This window comes from Carettochelys insculpta, chromosome 1 (genome assembly GCF_033958435.1).
Source record: "Carettochelys insculpta isolate YL-2023 chromosome 1, ASM3395843v1, whole genome shotgun sequence".
Classification (NCBI taxonomy): domain Eukaryota; kingdom Metazoa; phylum Chordata; order Testudines; family Carettochelyidae; genus Carettochelys; species Carettochelys insculpta.
In genome coordinates, this window is record NC_134137.1 from 90824906 (window position 1) to 90845745 (window position 20840).

The window sequence follows — 20840 nt, forward strand, 5'->3', positions numbered from 1 at the left end:
GTGAGGAGCAGCAAAAGTATACGCAGCTGATGCTTACTAATTATCCCCGTTAAAAGCATGGCTTTCAAAATGGTGAGTATGAAGACATTGGCTTTGTTGAGGGGAAATTCAACCATATTTTGTGTGGTGATGGGGAAGTCCAGATTTAAGCATACTTAGTTTTGGACCCCATCCAAATGATCTGTTTCTCATCTATATTTACTTCTTAACGTGATATGACTCAACTCATTAAATATTTCAGTTTTAAATTAGGGCCAAGAGAAAGGATTTCCTCCTGCCAAGGCACCCTGGGATGGAATTCCATTATCCATCATACCCTTGAACAGGGGTTCCCTCCCACTCAATTCTGAGTAATAATTTGGAAATAAGATCATGGTATTCCCTCAGAATGACTGGGCTACATTTGCAGCTCAGCATGAATCACTTGCATATGGAGGTACACACTGAGAGGGTAAATTGTCCAGTTTGTAGCCGGAGTGTATGTTTTCCATTCATTTCATTTGCTTCATCAGCATCGATTCAGCCTCTCTGCAAATCACGCCTTTGTTTAAAATGATTACAGGAAGAAAAGGTTGAGCAAGCCTGATCATGCTTCCCCACCTCCGCGGCTCCCCTGGCCCCCACCAACAGCCCCAGGGAAGCTGCCTCAAGCTGCCTAATATGTATTTTTAGAAGTTACTCCCAGGGAGAAAACAAGAACTTGTGTCATTTGCAGTAACATGGCAAACGACCCCCTGCACCTACAATGTGGTGAGATGTGTAAAGTTACTGAGTGTGTGTAAAAGGTGGGAGAGACACTACTGGATCCTTTCCTCACGGCAGAATGAGGCATAGTGACTCTCTTCCCATCTGGTGCCCTGAAGTGAGGTCTACTCTGGTCCTCAGCTGGTCTGCTTCTTTCTGTGACTTGGCCCTCTGGCCAGGTCACAACTGAAGTCTACCTCTTCTGTCTTGTGGGGGTAGGGATGGACATCTCAGTGGTTAAAACATTAGCCTTGTAAACTACGATTGTGAGCTCAATCCTTGAGGTGGCCTTTTAAGGTTCTGGGGCAAGTTAGATTTAAAAAATGTGTCAGGAATAGTGATAAATCCTGCTGTTAATGCAGGGGACTGGAACTAATGACCTCTCAAGGTCCCTTCCAGGTCTATGAGCTATCTCTATCTGCTGCTTTTTTTTAGCTTAGTGAATCACAGAGCTGGAAGGGACCTCAGGAGATCATCTAGTCCAGGATCCTGCTTCAGGCAGGATCAACCCCCACTAAGTCATCCCAGCCAGGACCTTGTCCAGCTGGGACTTAAAAACCTCAAGGAATGGAGAAACCACCACCTCTCTAGGCAATGCATTCCAATGCTTCACCACCCTCCTGGCGAAGTAGTTTTTCCTAATATCTAGCCTACACCTCTCCCTCTTCACCTTCAGACCATTACTCCTTGTTCTGCCATCTGACACCACTGAGAACAGTTTCTCACCCTCCTTTTTAGAGCTCCCCTTCAGGAAGTTGAAGGCTGCTATTAAATCACCTCTAAGTCTTCTCTTCTGTAAACTAAACAAGCCCAAATCCCTCAGCCTATCCTCATAGGTCTTGTGCTCCAGACCCTTAACCATTTTTGTTGCCCTTCGCTGAACCTGCTGTAGCAAATCCACATCCTTTTAATACTGGGGGGCCCAAACCTGGACACAATATTCCAGATGTGGCCTCACCAGTGCCGAATAAAGAGGAATAGCTACTTCTCTAGATCTGCTTGAAATGGTCCTCCTAATGCACCCTAGTATGCCATTAGCCTTCTTGGTTACAGGGGCACACTGTTTACTCATATCCAGCCTTTCATCCACCATAACCCCTAGGTCCCTTTCCATCGTACTGCTGCTGAGCCAGTCGGTCCCCAGCCTGTAACAATGCTTGGGATTCTTCCACCCCAGGTGCAGGACTCTACACTTCTCCTTGTTGAACTGCATCAGATTTCTTTTGGCCCAGTCCTCCAATTTATCCAGGTCCCTCTGGATTCTCTCTCTACCCTCCAACAAATCTATCCTTCCCCCTAGTTTTGTGTCATCCGCAAACTTGCTGAGGGTGTAATCCAGTCCCTCATCCAGGTCATTAATAAAGATGTTGAATAACACCGGCCTCAGAACCGAGCCTTGAGGCACTCTGCTTGAAACAGACCGCCATCCAGCTATTGAGCCATTAACCGCCTATTGGGCCCAACCATCAAGCCAGCTTTCTATCCATCTTATAGTTCAAGGATCCAATCCATATTTCCTTAACTTATGGACAAGAATGTTGTGGGAGACCGTATCAAAAGCCTTGCTGAAGTCAAGGTATATCGCATCCACTGACTTCCCCATGTCCACAGAGCTTGTTACCTCATCATAGAAGCTAATCAGATTGGTCAGGCAGGACTTGCCCCTGGTGAATCCATGTTGGCTACTTTTGATCACTTTCCCCTCTTCCAAGTGCTTCAGAATGGATTCCTTGAGGATTCCCTCCATTATTTTCCCAGGGATTGAGGTAAGGCTGACGGGTCTATAGTTCCCTGTATTGTCCTTCTTTCCTTTTTTAAAGATGGGCACTACGTTTGCCTTCTTCCAGTCATCCGGTATCTCCCCTGATCTCCAAGAGTCTTCAAGGATAATGGCCAAGGGATAATGGCCAAAGGTTCAACAATGACATCTGCCAATTCCCTCAGTACCCTGGGGTACATGAAATCCAGACCCATGGACTTGTGCACATCTAGTTTTTCTAGATAGCTCAGAACTTGTTCTTTCCCATACTGCATTGTCTAGGAATGTGTTAGTGGAGTGAGCATTGGTCTTGTAAACCCAGGGATGTAAGCTCAATACTTGAAAAGGCCATTTAAAGGCTGGGGCAAATAGATTAGAAATGAATCTGTCTGGGATGGTGCTTGGTCCTGCCAAGAGGGCAGGAGATTGGACCTTTGATGATCTCTCAAGGTCCCTTCCAGCTCTGTGAGACATGTAACTCCATATAAGAGACAGCCCACCAAAGCAAGGCCCTGTACAAAGCCTTTGGCCCCAATTCTGGGTGGTGTGTTCCTCCCAACCTTCTCTCAAAGCTTTCAGTCATCTTATCCTCTTCTTCATGGCTTCACACCACCACCACTACTAGTGACTGGGAGAGGAAATCAGGGCCTCTTACTATACTGCGTTCTGGACAGGGATTCTACATACAATGATATACTTCTAGATCAAGGGGGAAATAATCAAAAAGATTGTCAAAGCAATCACTGGCACCCTAATCCACTAATAAAAAAAGGATGGTTTTGTGGGGGAGGAGGTTGGTTTGTTTTGTTGTTATTATTGTTGTTATTGTTTTTGTTGACTCAGATTCAAGATTTCTAGGCACAGTTTCCATCTCTATCACAAAGTTCTTGTGTAAGCCTGGAGAAGTCACTGAATCTCTCTGCACCACAGTCCCTCACCTGTAAAATAGAGAAAATAATGCTCCCCTTGTTACTTTTGTTTCTTCAGACGGTAAGATTTTCACAGTAAGGATTAATTTAACTGGGGTGGGATGAACATCACTGGGACTGTTGGAGCTTTTGTCATATGAATAACAAATCATAAAGAGTGCCCAAATTAGCTTTTTTCTTTCTCCAGTGAAACGCTCATAAAGCAGCCATAGGAATTTCCTCATTTGAGGTCTGGTTCTGCAAGAACTCCTGAAACAACTTCTTGAGGTGGGGCTCACTTGTGACTCTCACTTACTTCAATGAAAGTTTAAGGCACTCAGCACTTGGAAGAGTTGCTCAATACCTCACAGGTATGAGCTTTTAATGATCTATTCTCACCTAAGATGGCCTGTGGCATCTTTCCAGGCTGAAAGTTTATTTGCTAGAAATCTCAGAGTGGAAGTTCTAAACTCAACTTAAACCTATTAGACATTACCAGCCTTGGTAATTCCCATGATTTCATCAGAACTCCTTGATTAACAAGGGACTAGAGGTGTTTGGGGGAGCGGGGGTGCAGGTGTCAAGGCAGTGGATTAGGGACATGAGGGGCTCAGAATCAGGGGCTGAGGATGTGGCAGTGCAGGAGTCAGCTTTGGGGATGTGGAGTGGCTCAAGACAGGTGGGTGGGGAGCATGGAGGTGTAGGTGTGGAGGAGTCAGGTTTTGGGGGTGAGGAGGGGCTCAAGGCAGAAGTTGGAGGGGGCAGGAGTGAGGGCAGAGGCTATGGGGCTCAGGGCAGGGGGTTGGGAGTTCAGGAGTCAGGAAGGGAATGGGAGCTTCTCTGCCCACCCGCCAGACTTTCAGGGCTGGCCTGGGCCAGGCTGTGGTTCCTCAGGGCTGTCTTGGTTGGCTGGGGGCTGCTGTACCCAGCTGGAGGCTCCCCAGCGTTGGCTAGGGTAGGTGGGGCTGCAGTGGCTGGCTGGCAGCTCCCTGAGGCTGACCAGGCAGAGACCAATGGGTACTGTGGCTGGCAACCTTCAGAGCCCTTCCCCCCAGCCAGTTACTCTGTTCCTGGTGCAGCAGCTCCCCTGGTGTTCATTCTCCCATGTAACTGTCCCTGCTACTAGACCACCTCCGTTTCCATTTGATGAGAAACAATCAAAGTGCAGGCACATCCCATTGTCCCAGCACAGTCAAACCCTTTCCTTGCTTTAAGTTATGATAAAAGGAAGCCTCATAGCAAATGTGGTGGTCCTAGCTCTTAACCTTTTGGAGGTGTTCGTGAACAGAGTCACAGACAGACTGACACACAAACTCTCACAAATATATAATATATATATACAGTAACAGGTGTCACTAGAGATTTTGTTTCCTTCAAGCTGTTGCTGGAAACTGAAGACTGTTGCAAACAAACAAAATGTCAGGTTTTACTAACTCTAACCTGGAAACGTCGCTGAACTGCAATCCTTCATATCCATGGGAACCTATCCAGAGTAAGCAGGGAAACATTTTTCAACTTTATCTGAGTTTGTTCAAGGAACTGAAATCATCCAGTACTGAGTCACATGCCATTTGCAGACCTCCTGACTAGCGCAAAGCAAATTCTAAGAAACCCTTTATTCAGAACGTCCTCTGGTTTTGCAAAGCTATGGAATTCAGGTGACCACAGGAAGCAGTTGAGAGGATTTCCAGCCTGCCCATATCAGCCGTCTCACCGCAAGAACTTCCTATTTTGGCTGGGTCCCTTCAATCAATTTGAGGCTCCTCTTTATGATCAATAGAAGGGAGTTTAAGGATAGTTTGGTTGCTTTCTGTTTGTGAAGTAGTTCTTGTACACACACTTTTCTTGGAGGAGAACTGCTTTGGTTTGCTCTAATACTTTAAGCCTTTGCTAATTTTCCAAATGAGGGAGGAGAAGGCAGCAGAATACATTAAGTTTAATGCAAAGTCAAGTGTAAAATTATATGAAATATAGCAGCAAAGACTAATAAAATAACAGAACAATTCATGACTAAATGAGTAAATGTGCATTTATACTGAAATAAATATTAAGATGAATCTTACCAGTGTTATGGGAAAGTGATATGGGAAAGATTAGAATTAGAGTCAAAGATCATGAAAGGAAAAGTTTTGTGGTAGAAACAAAACAAATAAACAAAAATAAAAACACCACCAAACCATCAATATATATAAAGCTATGAAAGTGACCTTGGTAACTGGAAGGGATTTGCAGGCACAGAGTTGTAGAGGTGTAGGCAAAGTACTAACGTCAATAAGTGGAAAATAATATTTTCATTGGATAGCTTAACACACAAATGAAGCAAAATAGTGTGCATCTGATCTGTATCAGTTCTCGACATCCTATCTAGAGCATAGCTATGGATCTTTTTTTCCCCCTGTGAGACACTCTTCTTTTTAAAGCGGAACAATTGTGAATTGTCTCAAGTTGCCTATGATCTCTTAATATCAAATTCAGCACAGATACACAACACTGCTTAATGGCATAAGAGAGATTTGTTTGATTAAAATAAATGTTTGATCCTTCATGAAACATGTGGACTGCATGAAGAACAGTGACTAGCTTGTGGAATAGATATCTTCAAAGTACTATATAATCACAGTAATTTGCAAGATATTCTGGCTAAAAAACTTATATTTTTACTTGTTCTATAGAGTGCCTACCACTGTAAACAAGAGTTATAATAAAATACATTGTAAATACAGATTTGTCTGTATCAGGTTCGACTGGTAAATCTATTGTGGCTGATACCCTGCTCCAACCATTAACCAACAACTGATACTTCAAAGGCCTTATATGCAATGCCTCAACTGAAGGAAAATATCCATTTCTGGTCCTTGTATTAACATGAATAGTGACTCTCGTGAGAGTCTGGGATAGAGTATCCTTGGTTGCTCAGAAGAAGACTTAGCTACTGGAAGGGATTTGACTGACTCAAAGTTTGACTGGTTTCTGACCACACTGCGAGAAGCATCCACTTTCTCAAATTTTCTGGAAGTAGCCAAATCCAAGGTCCTCGCTGCCCCACAAAAAATGGAACTTCTTAAAACCTACGAAGGACAAATAGTAAATTCCACTCTCAACACTACTATGGACTTCCGCCAAGTAGTTCTAACATACTGTTTGCTACACTTACTATTGCTATTACTAGTTTTCTCAAAACTTGCAAATATTTATACAGAAATTCACATTTTAACTTGAAAACAGCAACAACAAATAGTACAAATTGCAGAAATATACCGTAAAGTTCTCCCAGATCGTCTTAACCCTGCGCTGACCCTTCCTAAGCTGTCACTTTCTGCACAGATTAAACACTGTGTTTAGGATGGTGATATTTTGATAAATGAGAGTTTGATGCAGCCATTAAATAGTTTCAGGCTAAGGCACTTGACTTGCCTATTTTATCTGGGGAGTCGAGGAACCCTGAAGTACAATGACTTCGACTTGGGACATATGCCCCCTTATTTTCAGTTACACAATGGCCTTTTTACCCTGCTTGGATGGTGTTAACAAGTCTTAGAGCAGTGGTGTCCCACACGCTCCACATTCACCACATGCGGCTAACAGGGCAGTTCAGTGTGGCAAAGGAGAGCTGTACACACGGGCTGCCCCTCAGCCCGCTCTGTGCACATGTCCCACGATGGGACAAAGGCAAGGCAGCAGCAGTGGAGGTGGATCCTCTGGCCCTGGCAGGCTCCAGCCATGTTTGCGTGTGGTTCACCTGGTGGTGGATCCAGCTGTGGGGAGGTTCATGCAGCGCAGCCTAAGCCCAGGGTGGCTTCCGTGAATAATCCAGGGGGGTGGGTCCTAGCTGGGGGGAGGGAGGTTCCTGGCTCAGGTGGGTGGTGCCTGGCAGGGTTGATGGGGGGCTGTTGTGATCTCTTACATTCCTTTTGGACACCACTGCCTCTGAGGCTGCTGAGTTGCCATAATTCCTTTGTGCTGAGATTCTCCATGGCCAGCACATAATTGTCATAAAACCTCAAACCAGCCACCTATAGAGACATCACGCTGAGGAAAGGCCAGTGGAGGAAGTGGACTCAGGGCATGAGCACTGTGTTCTGGCTGTTCTCTGCTTCCCAGAGCCCTCATGGCTGGACTCTTTCCAGACATCCCACGTGGCTCTTGCTTTTCTGTGCCAGACCGGCCCATGAATGTGGTTCTTTCTCTCTTATGCTAGACACACACATAAACCCCATGTGGTTCTGTGTCTGCCATTCTCCAAATTGCAGCCATACAATTCAGAGCCACGCAGGTTTTTGCTGGTAGAAACAGAGTTAAGAACTAAATGGGGATTCAAATACCCCTGCTAATTGCTTCTAATGACCAAATAAACTCTCCATAAATGATCAATATTAGTCAACATCACCCATACTCCCAACACCCACAGGATAAAAATAACATTTCTAGGCTAATCTATTTTGAGCTATAACTAACCAAAACAGAGAGAGGAAACAGAACCCCCACATCTCCCAAAAAGCCTTTTCTGATTTGCCTCAAACTGCCCAGAAAATTCTACACTGGCAGAAGTTTACACCTGTGAAATTTCAGAGTAGAGTTGGTGGATTTCCTGCAGGTCAAAAGCAGCCTTATAAAGGCAGGCAAGAGTCATATTAAAACTGTAGCGAGCCCGTACTGAGTGCAGGGCATTACTATGGAGACAAACTTTCCTTCAAAATGCAGCTTTTGGTTCTGGAGGCAAGCTTGTGATCAAGAAAATAACTGATGAGAAAAGCAGTGCTTCTGCCTGAGTCACTGGCATTTCATGCGTTTCCCCCATTGTAGTTGTTCATTCTACAAAAACACTGTTGTAGAGTCATAGCTAAAGATGGAAAAATATAGCCACAGACACCATCCTCCCCCCAGACTTTCTACAGCAGTGGGTGAAGGCAGGATCTGAGGAGGTCCCTCGACTACAACACTCATAGTTTATTTTCTAATGTTTCACGTACGGAAAAATTTGGAATTATAACAAAGAAAGTTGCACTGACATTACGATTTTATTTTTAAAGAACCAGTGAAACTTGACCTTTTGAATGATATTGACAAAAAAAATTATTGAGCCACAGGAATGGGCCTTGGATCAGTGTTTTGCCTGTAGTAGAGTAGGAAAGTTTAATCTGCAAATATTTACATTGATCTGTTGAATAAAATATATATAAAAATTCACAGTCAGTTCGCACATCTGCACACCATGACTACGGTCACCTTGCACACCTACACACACAGTCACTTTGCACACCTACGCACCAGGGCTACAGCTACACTAGAAGCATCTGTTGACAGACGTTTCTGTTGGAAGTAATTTTTGACAAAACATTAGTCAACAGAGCGTGGCTGTACACTGAAACAGACCGAAAGAGCAATCTGCTCTGTCGACAGAGTGGCCAGCCTGCCCAGACGCTCTCTCGACAGAACAGCCAACCAGAAACACAGCAGACAGGGCTGCCCAGGGCCCAGGAAGCCCTGTCTGTTGACAGAAGGCCCCCCAGAAAATCCACACTGCTTTTTTGTTGACAGAAATTGTTGACAAATGCTCTCTTCCTCATCTGGGAGAGGCAGAAGGTTATTGGCAGAAGTACCAGGTTTTGTCAACAAACTGTCAACAAAATGCATTTTGTGTCTGGACATGCGGTGAGGTTTGTTCACAAAATTCCAGTTTTGTCAAAAAAAAACAATCACTAGTGTAGCCGTAGCCCATAGCTTGTACTATGACTGGCTGAAATAATATCTTATTCCTTTAACAACCCCTCCCACCCCTGTTTTAAGAATAGCAAGAGACGCTATGACATGTAGAGTATTTGGGTATCTCAGCTAGTGCATAGCTGTAAGGAAGAAATAATTGCACCACTATTTTCTGACTTATACTTTTGGATTTCCGTATTCTGTTAATAGAGTTTCTGGCTAAACTCAGACACATAAAATCCTCTTTCCCTGTGAACAGACCAAAAGCCTTTTCCAAAGTGTTTCTAGTAATGCGGCTGCATTCCTTTATTTGAATGTCAAGACTAGGTGGACCAGAGCCAGGAAACAAAATTTTACCAGTGTATTTACACTGTCAGCTGATCAACCAAACCAAAGAATAAAATACAATTAAAACTAATTTTCCGCCCTTCCGTGGAAGAGTACGGGACATGGAGTGCAGCTGATCTAGCTTTCTGGCTATGGTTTCAGCTTCCCTTAATTCTTACTGGTACATTTTCAAGCTGCAATATTAGACTTGCTTCTCCCACAGTTAAAGCTTCAGTTCATAATTATTGTTCTTTATAGAGTGCCATGAATGCACATTTTACTATCCAAATGCAGAAAAGTAAACCAGGCAGATTCTGTTCTCTGTCACATTGGTGCAAATGTGGTAGGACGCCACTGATTTTAATGAGATGACTCTAAATTCCTGGAATAACTGAGAGCAGAAGCTGGCATAAGGTCCATACATAAGCAAGTGGTGCATCCAGGGGGAGGGGATGCAGGAAGGGCCACTCAATGGACCAGCGAATGGGCATGAGGAGACACCCATTTAGGGTTAAATTTTTTTGCAGAAGCACATAGGGAAAGTGAACCCTGTGACTGCTCCTGCCAGTCACCTATGAGTCCATGCCCATAACGTGTGGCACACTGACAGTTTTCCCCTTAAAATTATTTATCTTATCAAAATAAAGAGCTAATTCTTTGGACATGGTGTTTCAGGTGTACTGTGCTAAATTAATCTGTTCATACTTTTCTGGTACATGAGCAAATATTCACCTGCTATAACTAGTAAAGGCTCAAAGTCTGGTTTCAGGTACACTGACTTCACTACAGATGTGCTACCAGAAATAAGAGGAGAATTTGTCCCAAGGTCTTCAAATCAGTGGAGCATGATGTTGTTTGCCCTTGAACTGAAGTGAGAGCGAGTAGAGGATGTAATATACTTTTGCCCACAAACACTACTTAGTACGGGTGCATTCAAGCTTTTAAAGGCAGTATTTTCTTACAAGCCGTTCATTATAACACCCAAACCCTTAATCATTCCAAGCATTTTGGCTTAAATCCAGTAACAGATATAGGCAACCAAGACCAGCCTTTATCAGAGGATGTGTGGGGCCAGGAGAGTCATTTGGCCCACGCCTCAGGAGACAAAGGGGCCTCAAATTTTGAGATTTTTCTACGAAACCATTTCCATTTACTATATACCCTGCAGTTATAACAGAGACTACCAAAGAAGCTATATATACCTACAAAATTGATTTAAAAATTGTCAGATCTTGGGCCTTTGCCAATTTTTTGGTCACATTTGAGTTTTCATCTGAGTGACTGGAGACTGGAGTTACTTCTCTGATTAGTGATTCTACATTATGAAACACTGTATATGGTCTTTGCATAGTTTGGAGGTTTTGAATGTTGTAATTAATTTTGTCATTGTAAAATGACTTTGCATGGTCTGAGGGTGAGTTTAACCTTTAAATCAGATCTTTATCCCTGCACAGGAGTTTTTTGTATTTCTGTTTTTTCTTATGTGTCTCTGTATACAATAACCACCTCAGGCTCATCAATAAGCTACCTCTTATTCCAGTTTCAGATTCATCTTTAAAGGCTTTTTTATAATAATAAACTTTTAATTCCAGTAATTTAATAAGCTTTATAAACAATCTGGCAATTGCTCCATATTCATATTCATAATAACGCACCCTGTTATTGGAGGAATTTAATAATGGGAACACGTTAAAACAGATGAAATCTCAAGACATTAAAATAAGGCTATCAGAACCATAGTACATAACACCCCCAACCTGTTATTATATACTATCCATTGTGAAGTATACACAACTAAAATTTTGTATAACCAATAGCCTTTAACAAATTAATTTATTGTATGTTATTATGTTTTAAAATAACACCTTTATAAAACTGAAGCAAAGATTTGAAAATGGTTCAAGTAAGAGATGTGAAGCAGCATTTCAGTTTAAAGTCAATTAGATAATTTCTCATAGAAAAGACACCTTGGCCATTAGACAGTGACCATGCTGATGGTGGCACTTCCAGTTCTGATGATGAACACTTTATACCCACAAATGCCACTTCCACTGCCTCGAAATCAACACAGAAATGCCAACAGTAGGGATAGATGCAGAATCTAGACTTGATTTAGAGCAGGGACTCCCGATCAGGGGTCAGGACTCAAACATCAGTCACCATTAGATTTTCTAAGGGTTGTTGGCTGGGCTCTTAAGGAGCCATTTGCAGCCACTTGATTCCTTCTTGGCTCCCAGTCCCTGCCCTGCAGTGCTGAGACGGAATTCAATGTAATGGATTTAACAGCTGGCAGGAGGGATCCCACCATTAAACCAACTAAATTGAGCCCCATTTCAGCAAGGCAGGGAACTTCCCCGCTGCAGGTGGGGGAAGAGAGCAGGAGGACTGGGGGAGTTGGGCAGAGGAAGCAGCCCAATGAAGGAGCAGTGGGGGTCAGCAGTGGCAGCTTGGAACTCCCCTGTGAGGTAGGTGGGAGGGTCCAGGGGCGCTAAGACATGTTTAAGCCTGTGGACAGGGCGTAGAAGGGGCTGAGAGCTAGTCATGGCTCCGTCCCCCGTCTGGCTTCCATCATGCTGCTGTGGGCTCCCCCAAACGGGATCCTGCAGCTGGCCCTGCTGGCCAGAGCTCAACGCTCCAGCCAGAGTCAAGCTGTGAGGCTGCAAGGGTTCCCCCACACCCCGGCCAGGGTCCCTCGGCTGGCACTGCTGGCCAGGGCTCAGATCCCCAGCTGACTTCAAGCTGTGGGGCTGTGAGGATTCCCCCCACCAGGCCAGTTCTCTCTGCCCCCCAGCTGGCACCCAGCTGCAGGGCTGCCAGGGTCCCCACCCCTTGCCCTGTTTTTTTGGAAAATCTTATGCAGGACACGCAGCCCAGGCTGGCAATCCCATGGGTGGGGCTGCCTGAACCTCAGAAGTTTTCCAAAAATATGGCATCCCTAACTGAGAGGCGTTTAAGCTGGGAGAGGGGGAAAGGGGTGTGCTTTTCCCAGGGGAGAAGCTCCTTCCTCTCCTCCCTGGCATTTTGAATTGCCTTAGGTCACAAAGTCTTCCTGAATTGTCAGAATGGTTCCCTGTCTCAAAAAGGTTGGGAACCCCTGATTTAGAGACTGTGGAGGCAGAAAATGAGGACTTTCGAGATGCTGCGCAGCACAAGCAAGAACTTACGACTTGCACAAAACATAGTGTCACAACAGTGGCATCAGAACCCAATACTTGACTTCTTGATAAGAACAATGTTGCTGCAAATGCAGTTGTTCCTCAAAGTTAGCTGTTTTCAGATTCCAAGTAATGTACCAAACGACCCTGAAAATCACACTTTTCCCCCTTGTCTACTGACAAAAGCTCTTCCAAATGGAGAGATCTTCATGCTGCACACTGGGGCATGAAAAAAAGGCTCTGTCCTGTGTATCCTGTTTCATTTTTAACAGTAATACTTCAAATGCATCAGTACTGTCTGATCCATCCAATTGGCGCATTAGCAGCGGTTGGAGGAAATCGAAAGACTGAGTACCTGCACATTAAACTTCAGTATCACGTAAAGATGACTATGTTACATGGAAATCAGCTCGTGGAGCAGCACTACATGACAGTTCTGTTGAAAGCCTACTCTTGAGTGAAATAAACACAGAAAGTGATAACTGGAAAAAAACTCTTTGAATGCATATTGAATGTGATTCCTTATCTTTCTGAATGGGGACTGGCTTTCTTTGGTTCCAGTCAACGTATCAGTAACCCTACAAAAGGAAACTTTCTTGGTATACATGAGCTTCTTAACAAGTACAGCCCACTTTTTTAGGCCATGTTAAGCATATTGTGAGTCACATGAGAGTCATGTCATCCCATTCAAGTCCATTATCTGTCTACCAGAATATAAGACAAGTTTATTGAGCTTTGTGGGAGGTTTGTGGCAAAAAATTCTTGAAGAGATACAACATACAAAGTAATTTACAATTATTATTGATGCAAACCCAGACTGTTCTCATAAAAAAAAACAGATGACCTTCAATGTTCAATATCTTAAGATTGCAGGAAGATCAAAGGTTTCATTTGAAGAATGATTTATTTTGTTTGATAATTTCACACACACACACACAATGACTGGAAAAGAAATTGCTGCTCATGTATTAGAAATTCTGCAAGACTTTCAATTAAATTTTTAAGTCTGCATTAGCCAAGCCTGCATTTTCTCCAGTTGTGGTAACCACACACTAAAATTTCAAGAGATCTTCGTATGAGATCATCTTCCTGAAAAGTACACATCCAACCAACTTCAAATTGGACTGCAAGCCAAAAGAACTGCTTCAAGAAACATTTAATCTCTGCCTGTTGACTATAGTTTCTAATATCACAAATTGTCAGTCTCCTTGTATCAGTGGCCTAAGGTGAACGCATATTCAATGTGTTAAAACAAGTGAAGAACTATCATCATTCTACGATGGGACAAGACTGTTTGAATGGGTTCACAATGCTTAACATTAACAGTGACGTTGCATGTATATTAGATTTTAATTCAATTATAAACAAGTTTGAATACAACAAAGTCAGAAAAGCTTTCCTAAAATAAAGAGTTTTGCGTACAGTGGAAACTAACAATTAAAGTTATATTTTTCATATACACACTGTTGATATAATGACTTGGCTTAAACCCTTGTACTCCGAATGAAGCATAGGTCACCTACAAGTGTCCTCCACTTCACTCTGTATTCAGACAGAACTTCTAGCTGACACCAGGAGGACCCCAGTTGTTGTCCTTCAATCTCAGCAGATTTTCTCCACTTTGTCTGAGGTGTTCCTGTTTTGCACTTTCCCTGCAGGTTCTACATGAGAGCTATGCTGGATGATGCTGTATGATTTTTTTCTGAGAGTGTGGCCTAGCCACCCCACTTTCTTCTCTTGATTTGAAGATCAAGTGGTTCTTGTCCTGCTTTGTTCCAAAACTCCTCATTTGTGACAAATTCTTGCCATCTGATGTGAAGAATATACCTCAGACATCTGTTTATGAATGTCTGTGGCTTGTGATTTGAAGAACTTTTAGTATGCCAGGTCTCACATACTAACCTAAATCTTCCTAACCTAACCTAAACCACATCTCTAACCTAAATCTTCCTCACTTTGATTAAGCCCATTACTTCTTGTACTAACATCAATGGACATGGAGAATCATGGAGATTATCATCTACTTGGTAATAGTCTGTAATGTATTTGAAGGCTGTTATCAGGTCCCCCACCAGTCTTCTTTACTTAAGTCTAAATTTGACCATTTTTAAAAAAATTGTCTTTGTAGAGTAAGTTTTCTAAACCTTTTATCACTTTGTTGCTTTACAGCAGACACTAATTTTTCCGAAAGCATGGTGCCCAAAACCAAACACAGTATTTCAGTTTAGGCCTTGCCGGAGGGGAACTTTAAGGCATACATTAGGGCATGTCTATGATAGAGAGCAAAGTGGACCTAATTTACACATCTTGCACCTCAGAGCATAGGGGGACCAGGACTAGTAGACTTATTGTTCCCACTCCACAGGCAGTGGGGTGGGACCAACAATGTGCATGGGAGGGGGTTGCTGGGGAGTGGGCTGAGGATGTGGGGTCTGGGAAGGAGGTAGGGTGCAGAAGTGGGCTGAGGTACAGTAGTGGGCTGGAGGTGAGGAGTCTGGGCAGGAGTAGGGTGCAGGAGTGGGATGCAAGTGAGAGTGGGGGGTCTAGAATGCAGGTTGCCTTTGGGATATAGGACTACTGCAGCCATCTCTCACTGCAGTAGCTTGGGGCCAGGTGAGAAATGCTTCTACACAGCCACTGCAGTTCCAGCAGGCACAGCAGGGGGAAACATATATGTTCCCTGGCTGGAGCAGGGCCAGGTTGATCTGACCTATCTACCCTACTGCTGGAGCCGGAGTGAGAGATGCAGCAAACAAGCTGTGCACTTCCCCCTTGCTTCCCGATGAAGGGGAACAGTCAGCAATCTTCCTGTACAAGTTGGGTTGTGGGGGGTGGGGCGTTTCAGCCCCCTCCTCCCTCCCTAACGGGCTCCTGGGGAATGGGAACATCACCAGCCAGCCTCTTTCATCTGCTGGGTGATTCTGTCACTTTTCAATATGCTTTTATGAGCAACAATCCTATTCCAGGCACATCCCACTGTCCTGGGACAAACAAACCCTCAGCTTGCTGTAAGTTATAATAAGAGGAAGATGTATATCAAATTTGGTGGTCCTAGCTCTTATCATTTAGGAGGAGTTCTTGAATGAACAGACAGACAGACTCACAAACAATCTCTCTCAGACATATATATATATGTATGGACATGCTAATGGACCTATGTGGAACACCTGGAAAAACTATTGTAAGTTCTGTAGGAAGTTAATCCTGTTCCAACAATTTGACTAAGAACTGTAAAGATATCTTTGCCAAGGAAGGGTATCAACATTTTAATCTACCCTGCAGTGATAAAGAGAGGACGATGGTTCATTTTCATGGACTAAAACGAAGGCAAAACAGAACACTCTTTGTCTAAAGAAATATTGCACCTGCAGTAAGTTCATTGCTGACATCCTTAGGTGAAATTTGATTTTTCCTCCTTCCCCCTCCTGTCATTATTTTCAGTGCCGACTTGGAATGCAAGGCACGCAAGCCAGCCTTCTTGTCACTGACAAATTTCTTTCTTCAACTGTGAAAAAGAATAGGCCTTCCTCACCCATGTTACCATCAGCAAGTCATCTCAGCAATGCACCTGCACCTTGTAACATTATCCTAAACTTTGCAGGGCTTCATATTTGTGTGACAGACTGGAGAGATCAATTTCCTGCCCATCTAAAGCTCAGTGCTAGGAGTCCTGTTCTGACAAGGAAGGCCTTTTAAAAATATACCTGGATGTCAAGGCTGTGAATCAAATTGAGAGGTAAATAAATCTTTCTCATTTGATGTAGGAACCCTGATTTCACTGAAAGAGAAAACTGCTTTAGAACTGTGGCTATTACTCCAACACTATCATTAAGAAGGAGGTGCAACTTCCACTATAATTCATCTTTTTAAAGTGGCTCATAATTCTCTCAAACATACTCCATATTTACATATCTGTAGATAAACACATACACATGTTGTTGGGGCCCAGATCATCCCTCCAGGAGAAAAGTCTAAGGAAGGGGCAGTTGAGATAGGAAATCCAGGCAAAGGATCATCTTGTAGAGATTCTCCCCACACCCACACATATGTCATGCCATTGTGTGGAGGGGAAGGAGTTTGCTATGGGAAAACAACAACAAGCAACAGCAACACAGGTTCTGATTCATCACTCAGGATCTGTGCAAGTCAAAGACCATCTGTGTAGGGGTCTCGGAGCTCCCAACTGTGTTGCACCCCCAGCCCCCTAGCCCTGTGCCCAGAAAATGGAGGCCCTTTGGAACCTGTACTGAAAATGTGAATGTAAAAAGCTTAATAAATAAATTTAGGCAGACTGGCCCATTGTGCAGCTAAAGGGAGAGCCTCTGTAGAGGCCACATGGACTCAAAAGATTGAGTAGGCTTTACACCTTGCACTAAGTGGTTGTCCAGTTTGTTCAGACCTCAGATTTGCCTTTTATTTTAAGACCCATGGAAAACTATATAACAAACCGCAGTTGCCAAAGGTTAGTTTAGTAGTCTTGAATTGTTACAGTGGTGATAGGTGAACACTGAGTCCCCAAAACTGGTGTTCACAGATGGTGGGGTTGTTCAGGCTTTGGGAATCAAATCAAGATTAGTTCAGTTCCTTTGGTTTTGAATTCAAATCAGGTATAAACTGTGAGGGTGGAGGCTTTCTGTTTTCATAGTCACTTGTCCTGTCACTGGGGGAGAGTTAGGGGGTAACAAGTGTAAGAAGCATTGTTGAAGAGTGAGGCTGATGAGAAAGAAGGGGTTCTCATGGGAGGACATGCAGGCAGAGGATGAGAGAACCCAGCAGATAAAAAATAGAAATAAGTAGAAATAAGGAGGAGCAAAGAGAAATTAGACTGAAGGGACATAGATGCTATAAGAGAAGAACAGGAGGAAAAGAGACACAGGAACATATAAATAAAATAATTCATCAGGGTAACCAAGGACAAAGACTGACCATAGTTATTCATAGATTAGTATACTATAGAGCCAGAGGAAACAATTGCGATCATTCAGTCTGATCTTCAAAACAGCAGAGGCCACAGGACATGCCTGGATTAATTCCTGGTTGAACAAGAGCAGAGCTGTTAGAAAAAAAAATCCAATCTTGATTTAAACAGTGCCAGTGATGGAGAATCCATCACAATCCTACATAAATTGTTCTAATGATTACAAGTGTTGAATGTTAAATGTTAAAAATGTATGCCTTATTTCTTGTCTGAATTTGTCCCTCGTTTACTTCTAGCCACTAGATCTTTTTATATCACTGTCTGCTAGATTAAAGAGTCCTCTGTTAACAAATTTTTGTTCCCAATGTAGGTACTTACAAGTTTTGATGAAATCTCTTTATCAAATAAAACTGGTTTAGCTTTTTGAATTAGAACATAAGAATGGCCATACTGGGTCAGATCAAAGGTCCATCGAGCCCAGCATCCCATCTGCCGACGGTGGCCAATGCCAGGTGCCCCAGAGAAGGAGAACAGAAGACAATGATCAAGTGATTTATCTCCTGCCATCCATCTCCTGCCCTTGTTCTGAAGGCTAGGGCACCATACTTTATCCCTGGCTAATAGCCATTTATGGACCTAACCTGCAAAAATTTATCAAGCTTTTTTTTAAACCCTAAGAGAGTCCTGGCCTTCACAGCCTCCTCGGGCAAGGAGTTCCACAGGTTGACTGTGCGCTGTGTGAAGAAAAATTTCCTTTTATTAGTTTTGAACCTACTACCCATCAATTTCATTTGGTGTCCCCTAGTTCTTGTATTATGGGAAAAGGTAAATAATTTTTCTATGTTCACTTTCTCCACACCATTCATGATTTTATATACCTCTATCATATCGCCCCTCAATCGCCTCTTTTCCAAACTGAAAAGTCCCAGTCTCTCTAGCCTCTCCCCATATGGGACCCGTTCCAAGCCCCTAATCATCTTAGTCGCCCTTTTCTGAACCTTTTCTAATGCCAATATATCTTTTTTGAGGTGAGGAGACCACATCTGCACGCAGTACTCAAGATGTGGGCGTACCATAGTTTTATATAGGGGAAGTATGATATCTTTTGTCTTATTATCGATCCCTTTTTTAATAATTCCTAACATCCTATTTGCCTTACTAACTGCCGCTGCACACTGCGTGGATGTCTTCAGAGAACTATCCACCATAACTCCAAGATCCCTTTCCTGATCTGTCGTCGCTAAATTTGACCCCATTATGTTGTACGTGTAATTTGGGTTATTTTTTCCAACATGCATTACCTTACACTTCCCCACATTAAATTTCATTTGCCATTTTGCTGCCCAATCACTCAGTTTGCTGAGATCTTTTTGTAGTTCTTCACAATCTGTTTTGGTTTTGACTGTCCTGAACAACTTGGTGTCATCTGCAAACTTTGCCACCTCACTGCTTACCTCATTTTCTAGATCATTGATGAACAAGTTGAACAGGATCGGTCCCAGGACTGACCCCTGGGGAACACCACTAGTTACCCTCCTCCATTGTGAAAATTTACCATTTATTCCCACCCTTTGTTTTCTGTCTTTTAACCAATTCCCGATCCATGAAAGGATCTTTCCTCCTATCCCATGACCACCTAATTTACATAAAAGCCTTTGGTGTGGGACCGTGTCAAAGGCTTTCTGGAAATCTAGGTATATTATGTCCACTGGGTGCCCCTTGTCCGCATGTTTATTAACCCCTTCAAAGAATTCTAATAGATTAGTTAGACACAACTTCCCTCTGCAGCAACCATGCTGACTTTTGCCCAACAATTCGTGCTCTTCTACGTGCCTTGCAATTTTATTCTTTACTAGTGTTTCTACTAATTTGCCTGGTACTGATGTTAAACTTATCGGTCTATAATTGCCAGGGTCTCCTCTAGAGCCTTTTTTAAATATTGGCGTTATATTGGCCGTCTTCCAGTCATTTGGTACCAAAGTGGATTTAAAGGATAGGTTACAAACCACTGTTAATAACTCCGCAATTTCACATCTGAGTTCTTTCAGAACCCTTGGGTGAATGCCGTCTGGTCCTGGAGACTTGTTACTATTCAGCTTATCAATTAACTCCAAAACCTCCTCTAATGTCACTATAATTCTAATTCTTCACTATAAGGAGTATTTACTGATCATTTAGTCATTCTCATGGTTCTTCAGGAGCCATTGCCAATTTATCAACATCCTTCTTGAATTGTGGATACCAGAACGGGACACAGTATCTCAGTAAAAGTCATACCAGTGCCAAATAAGGGGTAATATAACCTCCCTACTCCAACTCAGCATTCCACTGTTTATACAACTAAGGATCACATTACCCCTTTTAGTCACAGCATAACAATAGGAGATCATGTTTAGCTGATTATCCACCATGACCCCAAAAGTTCTATTCGGAGTCTCTGCTTCCCATGATACAGTTCCCCATTCTCTAAGTATGGCCTGTTACAGGAGTGGACAAGTACTGGCCCATGGGCCAGACTTGGTCTGCCCTGGTTAGTTCCATGTAGGCACCTACCTCTATGTGTACCTGCACCTCAGCAGGTATCAGGGAAACGCAGCTCTTGTTGGACACAGATTGCTGTTTGTGCCAATAGGAGTGGTAGGAAGCAGTATTCCACTCCACACCACTTCCCACTGCTCCCAGTTGTTGCAAACAGTGATTTGCAGCCGACAAGAGCTGTAATCACTTGAAACCTGTGGAGGCACAGGTAAACATAGCAGCAGCAGGCAGACAGGGACTAACCCAGACAAGCCACCACTTTTCTATTGCATGCCCCTGGCCTATCTTATTTGTTCCTGGACATATTACTGTAAATTTGGTCATAGTGCATATTGTTTGCTTAGGTCCATCTTACCAAGTGACCCAGACCACTCTGTATTTATTCACCAGTCCCCCAATCTTTGTGTCATCTGTAAACTTTATCAGAGTTGATTTTATGATGTCTTCTAGATTACTGGTAAAAAATATTAAATAACATTGGGCTAAGAATCCTGCTAGAAACACACATGCTATTTCCAACTCTGTTAGCTAACTAGTTTCTAACTCATTCAATGTGTGCCATCTTAATTGTACATTGTTCTAGTTTCTTAATCAAAATGTTTAGTACCAAGTAAAATGCCTTGCAGAAGTCTATTTTATCAATGCTATTGTCTTTATCAAACTTTTAATCTCAACAAAAAAATGTTAGTTTGACAATATGTTTTCCATAAACCTGTGTTGATCAGTATTAATATTATCCTTCCTTAATTGTTTATTAATCAAGTTTTGTATCAGCTGTTTAATTATTT